This window comes from Pseudorca crassidens, chromosome 9 (assembly GCF_039906515.1).
Source record: "Pseudorca crassidens isolate mPseCra1 chromosome 9, mPseCra1.hap1, whole genome shotgun sequence".
NCBI lineage: Eukaryota > Metazoa > Chordata > Mammalia > Artiodactyla > Delphinidae > Pseudorca > Pseudorca crassidens.
The window spans coordinates 72,774,527-72,786,660 of NC_090304.1; the positions used below are offsets into that span (position 1 = coordinate 72,774,527).

Genomic DNA, 12,134 nt, shown 5'->3' on the forward strand with positions numbered 1-12,134 from the left:
TGATGCCAGGGAATAGAAACAAGTGAGATAGTTTCTTATATGATATAATTGTTTCCACTAAAAACTCAGGAAAGCAGGAACCAATCCATCAACAAGGGCAAACAAAAGATTGTGTAATCCACAAACTTTAACTTTTGATCACTTATAAAACTGAAACCTGAAACCTAAATAAGCCATAAACTAAAGAGAAGGCAACTGTCAAGGTGTAGGGTTTCTTCTGAGTTCACTGCAGAATTATTAAACTTTGTACTCTCTGTGGCCTTAACGTCCAACACCAAAATTACAATCACAGCCTCCTTATCTACTTTAATGTCACATCCATTTTTTAACCAGAAATTAAGTAGGGGTGCTCATTTTCCAGCACATTTTTTGTAGATGTGTGTGTTTAGTATTACTATCTATGCTGTCTACCAGGGCACTTACAGGGTTAATAGAAAGGGAATATCAAGATGCCCTTACATCAATAAAAATAATATGTGCTATAACTGTCTTCTCCAAAAGTGAAAATTGACACAAATGAAAGAATCCCATTGCCCTCAAAGAACTAACTACTAAGTTTGAGTCTCTAGCTGGAGAAGTCATTAAGAAGGTGAGAAATGTGACTGAAGCCAGCGCTTAAGAAACTAGAAGAGATACACCGTGACTCATGAACCTACTACACCAACCAACATCCTTCCTCTACATTCCAAAGTCCAGCTGCTTTCACAAGTCGCCCGTCATTCTCAAATGAGCTACTATGCACTAGTGATTTACCCCTGCTTTCTTTTACATTTCAATCTCTTCTCCACTTATTTACCTCTGCCTCTAAATGTATTCATTATGCTCACCTAAAAATAACGCTATTCTGATCTCTAACTCCTTTCCTGAGGACTATTCCTTCTTCACACCATTAAAATTTTTGAAAGAGTTCTTCACAAATGCTATGTCCACTTCCTCTCCTGCCCCATCTATAATTGTCTTCCATTCTCCAAATTTCACTGAAAGCACTTTGCTCTCTAGATGTCCACATAGATCCTTCTAATTATCAAACTTTTCTTTCCATCCTCATGCTCTTACATACCTCTGCAGCATTTGATACTATAGAATATCACTTTTGTTCTCAAGACTCCTTTCTCCCTTGCCTACTAGTCAAAAGGAAAACCATTTCTCCACCCATATCCTCAAAATGTAGGCATTTCCTAACAGGTACCACTTTCAGTTAGTAAGCTCTTCCACCACTACAAATTTCATCTTCAAAGACATGCATGTAGCTTTTAAATCACTGTCCCTGGACTTGAGTCCTCTCCAGAGGCCTGGACCCATAGTTCAACTGCCCAATAAACACTTCTTCCTGGCTGTTACACCTGCTAATACGTCTAACTCCACACATTCCATGTCAAACATCACCATCTTTAACCCATTTTTCCTCCTGTTTTTATTCCTATTTCTTTTAATGGTTTCACCTTTCCAGATACATAACAGTTTCTTCTCTTTGGCCCTCAACACTGCATTGATAAGCCATTTTCCAAAGGAGAGATCTGGAAATATAACAGGGAATCTAGTAGTGACTCTGCATGCTTCCTTAGGATTGCACAAGTTATTCTGGGCTTTGAGAGCCAACACCAGTCTGATGGTGCCAAAGTACCTGTGACACCATTTAGTTGGGCTTGAAAACAGTTTTTGAGCTCCAATATGCAGGACTAAAACTCTGCTAGCAATGCAGCCTTAGTTTCCCAGGAATACAAGCCTCCACAGTAGTGGAAGTAATGAAAGAATGGCATGGGTTTGAATCAATGTCCTATCATTCTCAAAAAATCTTCATGAATACTTTTTCCTGATGAAGAATCAATCTCTTCAGTTCTTCTAATTCAGCCTTTTAGAGTGATGATAAACATTTACTCAGGGCCTGTAATGTGCCAGGCATTATCTAAGCACTTTAAAAAATATTTTCTCTGCTAATCCTCGTCACTAGCCTATGAGGTGCCCATCATTAACTATTGAATGGTGCCACGTAAGGCTTCATGGAGTTGTGCAGTGCACAGTCTGTGCAACCATATCTCTTGAACCTGATTTTTTCTTCATTTTACAAATGAAGTTGGTTTTTTTTTTTTTTTGCGGTACGCGGGCCTCTCACTGTTGTGGCCTCTCCCACTGCGGAGCACAGGCTCCGGACGCGCAGGCTCAGCGGCCATGGCTCACGGGCCCAGCCGCTCTGTGGCATGTGGGATCCTCCCGGACCGGGGCATGAACCCGTGTGCCCTGCATCGTTAGGCGGACCCTCAACCACTGCGCCACCAGGGAAGCCCTACAAATGAAGATATTAAACCACAGAGAGAGGTTAAGGACTTGTCCAAAGTCACACAGCTAATAAGCCTGTGTTGAGCAAGGATTCAAACCACATAAACCACCTCTGCTCATATTTCTCTTGTAGCACATATCACAAATATTTGCTTTTATGCTTGTCTCCTCACTGAGAATGTGAATCCCACTAGGACAAAAAGAAATTTAATTTCTTAAACTGTTATTCTTCATATTTATAAAAAGGGCCTAGAAGCTGGCATATTGTGGGCATTCAGTAAACTGTAGCTAACATCATTCATTTTTATCCTTCTTATTACAGATTTGTCACAAAGTCAGCTATTAATTAACGCTTGTTGAATAAATGACTATGCTAATTCCCTAATGTGTCAAATGAGTATATGTACGAGCCGGTCTAGAGAAAAATAAGTATGTGGTGAGGATGTTAAATAACTTGTGTTTCATATAAGCTTGCTGATCAATCTCTGAGACAGGAACCTATTCAACCATTCCAAGGTGCAACTAAGAATTTAAATGAATCTTTATACTGTCAGCATATCAGCCAGTGATCTCAATGTGGCCCCCAAATTTTGTGTATGGATAGTTGTGTATTTTATAGCCAAAAAAAAAAGTAACAATGTATTCACAAGAGAGGGCAGTCTGATGGACTGCTCCAGGGATGAAAATGAATTGACGGAGATACTGTACAAAGAAATCAGCAGCTAGCACTTAACAGATCAGAAAGAAGAAAAGATGTAAACTGAGCTTACAAGAATAAAGATTATGTCATCGGATAGTTTCAAAAAGGGGAGCCCAGACAACCTGTTATTATATGAGAGTTATACCATGGGAGAAAGTGAAAAGCAATATCTCTCTTAAATTTATTTGATTAATAACATCTGCTAAAATTCTCTTTAACAAATAACCACAGTCAGAAATATATATGTCCTAAAGAGAAGCTGTTGGTAGCTAAAAGGCCCTTTGGGGGAAATTCATCTGATGAAAACCCTCCGGAAGACGCAGAGGGATTATGTGAATGCATATGTCTACTTCTGTCCTTGGATGGGATACATTTTTTAAAGCAAAACGAAGTTCAACATCTGATGGCCAGGGCATTACCAGTGCTTTTAGGACTGGCAACCTATAGCAAAATACACTAAGAAAATTTAATTTCACGTAAATGCATTACAGAAACACGTGTCTTGATTTTTGTCCTTTTTTTTTTTTTCAGTTTAAAACATTTCTAAAAGAATTTAGAAATTTTAAATATAATATTTATTTTAGAATCAAAACATAGGGAGCTGGAACAGTACTAACAGACAATCTAGTGTAAGTGGATTACTTTACAGTAACTGAACTACAAAGTAGAGTCATTAAATACTCAAAGTCACCTTAGTAAGGGAAGAATCAAGCACCGATGTTATCTTTCAATGTTCTTACCATCATAATACTCTTCTTCTGACACATCTTGTTTAATTTCAAGTTAGGAGATACAATAGCTAAAGAGCTAAGGAAGAAACGTTAGTCCTTCATTTTCATAATAACTCACAGAGAGTGCATGAAAGGAAGGGCTTATCAGTTGGATCGTTAAATACACTTTGCAAATTTGTGGAACTGAGACATTGAATCCCAAAACGGCCCCACATGAACTCTGAGACAAAGTGAAATGGTATCCTGATACATTTTTTACTATGTCACTGAAATATTTACATCGGGTGCTATAAATCTGAATGACAAATCTTGGAAAGCACCTGAAAACCACAGGAAATATTCTATTCTTTTGTAATATATGGAAATAGTTGATGGCAGAGAAAGAATTCAGAGTTCAGAGCAAATATTCAGTATCTTTTAACACGATCTGGATCCTGTTACTTGAGGCTGGATATCTACTGTTCTGCAGATTATGTTAATTGGCTACCATCTAGAACAAGGTATAAAAGAGACAAGCACATTTTCCATCTGGCCTGTACCATGATAAGCAAACTGTTATGCAGTAAATGGTAATACCATGATTATTCATGTAATATCAAGACTGACTGCTCACTAGCCATCAATGTGAATTTAAATTAAGCTGTTGAGGCCAGTAAATATGTGGCCTACACACACTTGGGCATTATAAATTTAAATTAATTTTCATGATTTCCAGAAAGTTTGGTAAAACTCAAAAGGTTTGTATACAATACTATACATGTAAGTGAAGGTCACTCTGGAATGATAATACCTAAACACAGAATCACATTTGTTAAGTTTAAAATGTAACTTTTCTATCATACTAAGTGAAGTAAGTCAGACAAAGACAAATATCATGATATCACTTATATGTGGAATCTAATAAAAAATGATACAAATGAACTTAATACAAAACAGAAACTAACTCACAGATCTCAAACTTATGGTTACCAAAGGGGAAAAGTGGGGGAAAGTGATAAATTAGGGGATTGGGATTAACATACACACAATACTATATATAAAATAGATCACTAATAAGGACCTATTGTATAGCACAGGGAACTCTACTCAGTATTCTGTATATGGGAAAAGAATCTGAAAAAGAATGGATACATATATACATGTATAATTGATTCACTTTGCTGTACACCTGAAACTAACACAACATCGTAAGTCAACTATATTTCAATAAAAATTTTTTAAAACGTTGAAGAAAGTGTAACTTTCCTACTAATAAGCCAAGCCAGCATGCGTTGAATTCCTGATATATGTTTTTTGCTAAGTAACTTTGTATTTCTCCAGTATGCGGCTGTGGCAGTGCACTTAGGTAGGGACAGAGTTATGGGGAAAGGCTGCGTGATATGGGTAAAGCCTGCTTCGTCTCCTAACCATCTTTGAGACCTACGTTCAGTTTTAGTACTTGAGTCATGAAATGATAGAAGGATAGAAAAAGACTTGGATAGATATCAAAGCATTAAGTTCTACCTGAAACTTGGCTTTCAAAAACCATGACTGGGAATGAGACTGTTGTGTTCAGACTGCACTTTTTTTTTTCTTTCAGTTAATCCTTTTAACTCTATGCAGAGTCTAATCTCACCTAGCTTTGATTTACGTGTGAGTCCAGCAGCCTGTGATTCATGTACACATGAATCAGCTACATGTGTACATATATCCCCTCCCTCCCACCCCCACCCCATCCCACCCATCTAGGTCACCACAGCACCAAGCTGAGCTCCCTGCACTATACAGCAGGTTCCCACTAGCTATGTTTTACACCACGGCAGTGCACATGTCAATCCCAATCTCCAAGTTCATCCCCCCCACCCCCGTGTCTACACCTCTGTTCTCTATGTCTCTACGAATAACTGAACTTTTAAATGATTAGACAGATTATAAAATTAACTGGAATATATTGACTCTTAATGTCAAGGAACAGACCCTTACAGTTCCACAGCCTAGAATCTTAGTAGGCACTTCATAAATGTTTATGGAATTCCATATAACTCATGTGTGAATGAAGAATGAATAAATGAATTTTTTAGTTCCTGACAGATTTGAAATATCAAGTCCAGAGTTTTAATATACCCAAAAAATGTAAGCTTCTTGATTCCTTTTGACACCTAAAAGCATCAAACTTTACTTAGAGCAGACTATGATTATGGTCATTACACATCTTACACTGGAGCTTTATTTAAATTAATAGAAATTCATAAACCTAGCTAACCTGGATCCCTTTTGAGAGAATTTGTGGAATATGAAGTGTAGGTAGGAAAGGGTAATGTGGCTATATTTGTTTTTTATTTGGCATCATGTATTAATTTGATATATCTAACTTTCTCAGTGAACTGGGTACACACATCATATATTCAAAGGGACAGAATTTCCTTTCTTTGATCATTTTGAATGTTTTTTTATTACTTAATGTCCTTTTTTATTTTTAATAACTTTATTTATTTATTTTTGACTGCATTGGGTCTTCATCGTTGTGCGTGGGCTTTCTCTAGTTGTGGTGAGGGGGGATACTCTTTGTTGAGGTGCGCAGGCTTCTCATCGCGGTGACTTATCTTGTTGCGGAGCACGGGCTCTAGGCACACGGGCTTCAGTAGTTGTGGCTCGCGGGCTCTAGAGTGCAGGCTCAGTAGCTGTGGCACATAGGCTTAGTTGCTCGGTGGTATGTGGGATCTTCCCAGACCAGGGATTGAACCCGTGTCCCCTGAATTGGCAGGCGGATTCTTAACCACTGCGCCACCAGGGAAGCCCCTTAATGTTCTTTTTATTACGTAAACCTATTTAAAATGTTTGGAAGGTGATTGTTTATAAATACAAACTAAATTAATAACTGGAATCAGGGGAAAAGGTCCTCTAACCTCCCTCACTTTTCTGAAACTTAGAAGTAGTGTATTTTTATTCCTTCATTAGCCTTTAGGAGAGAATGAACACCAAGTACCATTGGACCACCTCCTCTTGATGGCTGATATCCATTTGGCCCTATAGAATAATGGGGAAATGTTGGTACTTTTGGCAATGTCTTACACCCTGGGGGCACTTAATGGCCTTTATTCTCCCCAAAGCTTTTCTCACATTCAGGTAGTATGTTGAACTCTTAAGGGAGATGCAGTTACTCTTTCAACCCAGTAGGGTGCCATTTGATTTACCACCCTGCTGCACAAAATGGTACCCTGGTGGCTTGAAAGTGACAGTGGGGAGAATGTGGCTCATTAAATAGTAATTGATGCTGCTGCTACTATTAATGTTAGTGCTACTGCCAAAATAACTGTGGTGCTTCCATTCTGCTTCTTCTTTGAGACTGAGAACAAGCACAGTTCATCCCCATGGACAGTCAGCTGCCAGGCTAACCCGGCGAAGGCATAGAGGCCAAGCTGACTGATGAGACAATCAAGATTTCAAGATTCTAATGTGCTCCACATTGCCTTAACCACACTCTACCTCTACTATCCACACATGCATTATAAATCCTCACAAATCCTGATGAGATATTTTTTCATATAAGCAAAATTTCAGACATTTGATATTTACCCTTAAAGTGGCAAATTTTCTTACTTTCACAAATTAGGATGGATATCTTTGTGAAATGGTCTTATACATTGTCTACTTTCTTAAAGAATATCTTGATCATAATCCAATCTATGTCTAAATAACTCAGAACCACCATTATTAACAATAATTGTTGCACTGTGCTGTAAAGTGGTAAAGCCCTCAAAACACATTCCACACGTAATGGTATTTGCCATAGCCTCTGGCTGCTGGGCTTTTCTGTTTTGTTTTATTTTGTTTTTTATGATCTTTCTGACTTCCTCCATCTTATCAGGCTTGTTACTTTTTGCTGAGATCATTATATCAGAGAATATTCTTTTCTGTAGGTGAAGTCATCTAATTTCTGAAGGCAGGATAGGTAATTAAAGGCATGGAAAACAGAATTGGTTTTTCTGAGAACCATGTGATATTTATACTAGTTCCTCACAAGCACTGTGTGTTTACTGCCTGGTCCTTGGCTATATTCTATACTGCTGAGGTTTCAGGAAAATAACTTTCAGAAAATAACTCTACTTTTAGTATATTATTTTTCCCTTTCATTTTACAGTATTGTTTTCCCTTTTATTGGTATTAATTTACTTAAAAAGGCCTCTTTGGATCCTTTTTGGAACCACATATAATTTACATATGCCTTCTGCTTCTTGTGTGTGTACATGTGCAATATTTGTACAAGCACATAAAGGGGCATATGTGTGTGTGTGCATGTATCACTTTTTTATTCAGAAAATACTGCTGCTAACCACAGTCACTTTGAAAGGTATGAGAGCATCTGTCAATGTAAAGGATAATCACTTCCTACTATGATCTTCACCTCCTGGATGTATATTACCTTTGCCCAGGAGCCCATGCAACACCAGAGACTAGACTCTGAGATGGCTGGCTCTCTTCTGCCACAGGTCTGTGTGTCACCAGAACATCATTTTGCAGCATGTGAAACATTAGATATATTAGGAAAAGCACTATTCTTAGGACTTTTTAGGAATACTTGAGTAGTAAAGTTGTGTCACCACTCAGTGAATACATATAACAAATTACCTCCTGTATGTTATTGCCATGCACCATTCTACTTTGTAGCACAGAACCACTGCTGTCATCCTTGGATGGAATTCAGCTAAGTTAGTTCCTTCTAGCTGATCATATTTACTATTGAGTAAGGCAGCATGTAATGGAATGGATTCAATGTAAAAAGTTGGCTTTATCACAGAATCATAAAATTTTAGTACTATAATGGGCCTTAAAAATAACACTTTGGGTAGCAGGAATAGGCAGACTTCATAAAAAGAAGAGAATTATGGGGAGGGAAGGAAATGAATTGTTATCTATTGGATGTCCACTGGGCACTGGACTAAATGCTATAGACACTTTTCCTCATTTAATCCTAGTAACAGTCCTATAGGGTGGATATTATTATCCCATTCTGTAGATGAGAAAACTGAAACCAAAAAATAGTTAATTCATTTTGCCCAAGCTTCGAATTATGTAAACCTAGGTCTGTTTGACTCTAAAGGCTGGGATCCTTCCACTGTTGTACTCCATGACACCTCTCCAAAGTAGAAATGTTCTTTTATATCTGTTGCCAAAAACTCATTTAGCTGGGTTAGTTGTTCCCAGCAACACTTTAAAACTAGCCTGTCCTAACACCTATCCTTCTGAAACTATTCCAAAAAAATTGCAGAGGAAAGAACACTTCCAAATTCATTCTATAAGGCCACCATGACCCTGACACCAAAACCAGACAAACATATCATAAAAAAGAAAATTATAGGCCAATATCACTGATGAACATAGATGCAAAATTCCTCAACAAAATACAGCAAACCAACTCCAATAATACATTAAAAGGATCATACACCATGATCAAGTGGGATTTATCCCAGGAACACAAGGATTTTTCAATATCCACAAATCAATCAATGTGATACACCACATCAACAAATTGAAGAATAAAAACCATATGATCATCTCAATAGATACAGAAAAAGCTTTAGATAAAATTCAACAGCATTTATGATAAAAACTCTTCAGAAAGTGGGCATAGAGGGAACATACCTCAACATAATAAAGACCATATATGACAAACCCACAGCTAACATCATACTCAGTGGTGAAAAGGTGAAAGCATTTCCTCTAAGATCAAGAACAAGACAAGGATGCCCACTCTCGCCACTTTTATTCAACATAGTTTTGGAAGTCCTAGCTGTGGCAATCAGAGAAGAAAAAGAAATAAAAGGAATCCAAATTGGAAAAAAAGAAGTAAAGCTGTCACTGTTTGCAGATGACATGATGCTATACATAGAAAATCCTAAAGACACTACCAGAAAACTAATAAAACTCATCAATGAATTCAGTAAAGTTGCTGGATTAATTAATTAAGGTACAGAAGTAAGTTTCATTTCTATTCACTAACAACGAAATATCAGAAAGAGAAATTAAGGAAACAAACCCATTTATCATCACATCAAAAAGAATAAAATACCTAGGAATAAACCTACCTAAGGTGGCAAAAGACCTGTACTTCAAAAACTATGAGACAGTGATGAAAGAAGTTGAAGACAACACAAACAGATGGAAAGATATTCCATGTTCTTGGATTGAAAGAATCAATATTGTTAAAGTAACCATACCACCCAAGGTAATCTACAGATTCAATGCAATCTGTATCAAATTACCAATGGGATTTTTCACAGAACTAGAACAAAAAAATTTAAAATTTGTATGGAAACACAAAAGACCCCAAATAGCCAAAACAATCTTGAGAAAGAAGAATGGAACTGGAGGAATCAGGCTCCCTGACTTCAGACTATATTACAAAGCTACAGTAATCAAGACAGTATAGTACTGGAACAAAAACAGAAATATAGATCAATGGAACAGGATAGAAAGACCAGAGATAAACCCATGCACCTATGGTCACCTAATCTATGACAAAGGAGGCAAGAATATACAATGGAGAAAAGACAGTCTCTTCAATAAGTGGTGCTGGGAAAACTGGACAGCTACATGTAAAAGAATTAAATTAGAACACTCCCTAACACCATACACAAAAATAAACTCAAAATGGATTAAATATCTGAATGTAAGGCCAGACCCTATAAAACTCCTAAAGGAAAACATAGGCAGAACACTCTTTGACATTAATCACAGCAATATTTTTTTGGATCTGTCTCCTAGAATAATGGAAATAAAAATAAACAAATGGGACCTAATTAAACTTAAAAGCTTTTGCAAAGCAAAGGAAACAATACACAAAATGAAAAGACAACCTATGGACTGGGAGAAAATATTTGCAAACAATGCTACCAACAAGGGATTAATTTCCAAAATACACAAACAGCTCAAACAGCTTAATATAAGAAACAAAACAAAACAACCCAATCAAAAAAATGGGCAGAAGACCTAAGTAGAGATTTCTCCAAAGAAGACATACAGATGGCCAACATACACTTGAAAAGATCCTCAATATCTCTCATTATTAGAGAAATGCAAATCAAAACTACGAGGTATCACCTCACACCACTCAGAATGGCCATGATTAAAAAGTCTACAAATAATAAATTCTGGAGAGGGTGTGGAGAAAAAGAAACCTTCCTACACTGTTGGTGGGAATGTAAATTGGTATAGCTACTATGGAGAACAATATGGAAGTTCCTTAAAAAACTAAAAATAGAGCTACCATATGATCCAGCAATCCTACTCCTTGGGCATACATTTGGAGAAAACTGTAATGTGAAAAGATACATGCACCGCAATGTTCAAAGCAGCATTATTTACAATAGCCAAGACATGGAAGCTACCTAAGTGTCCATCGACGGATGAATGGATAAAGAAGATGTGGTATATATACATGATGGAATATTACTCAGCCATAAAAAAGAATGAAATGATGCCATTTGCAGCAACATGGAAGGGCCTGGAGATTATCATACTAAGTGAAGTAAGTCATACAGAGAAAGACAAATATCATATGATATCACTTATATGTGGAATCTAAAAAAAGATACAAATGAACTTATATCTGAAACAGAAATAGATTCATAGACATACAAAACAAATTTACGGTTACCAGAGGGGATAGCGAGGGCAGGGAGAGAGAAATTAGGAATTTGGGATTAACATATACCCCCTACTATGTATAAAATAGGTAAATAACAAGAACCTACTGTATAGCACAGGGGACTATATTCAATGTTTTGTAATAACCTATAACAGAAAAGAATCTGAAAAAGAATATATATATACATACATACATAAATATACACATACGTACATACATATATATAACTGAATCACTTTGCTGTACACCTGAAGCTAACACAACATAGTAAATTAACTATACTTCAATTAAAAAAAAAAAAGGCTAGTCTGTCCCTTTGCAGTAATGATCTAATCTTTTTCTATTCCTCTGTTCCTTCTAGTGCATTGATATATGACTATCGTGATGGTAGGCAAATCCATGAATAAGTCTGCTCTTTTAACAGCACAGTGTGAGTTTATAGGACTGGAATGTAAAACCAAGTGGAGAAATAGGGAGCAAAGTCTAGCAAAGTCTCACAGAAGACAGCCCCAAACATCCCTGGGTTAATTCAAGTTAGAGAAAGTAGATCTGATATATGAGTTGATCATTATTTGTAAATTTTCTGCTTTACAGTTAGTTGATTTTTTCAAATACTACACTGCCTTTCAAATGGAAAGTAAAAATGTATCACTTGGACTATGCTTGAAAAGGGTACGCATAACTTAGAATGTGGACATTTTTGAAACAACTGCTATGAAGTCACGTGCAACCACGTGTTCCTTAAAAAGAATCTCTAATGAAAATGGACATGACATTACCTGTGTCACGTCCCAACTAT

The 12,134-nt window shown here is 36.9% G+C and overlaps 1 protein-coding gene across 1 annotated transcript in view; it reads right to left on the minus strand.

The window, feature by feature from the left end:
• The window catches only part of MAML2 (mastermind like transcriptional coactivator 2), a 361,646-nt gene that overhangs the window by 300,682 nt on the left and 48,830 nt on the right, over window positions 1–12,134 (minus strand). The window lies entirely within an intron of this gene.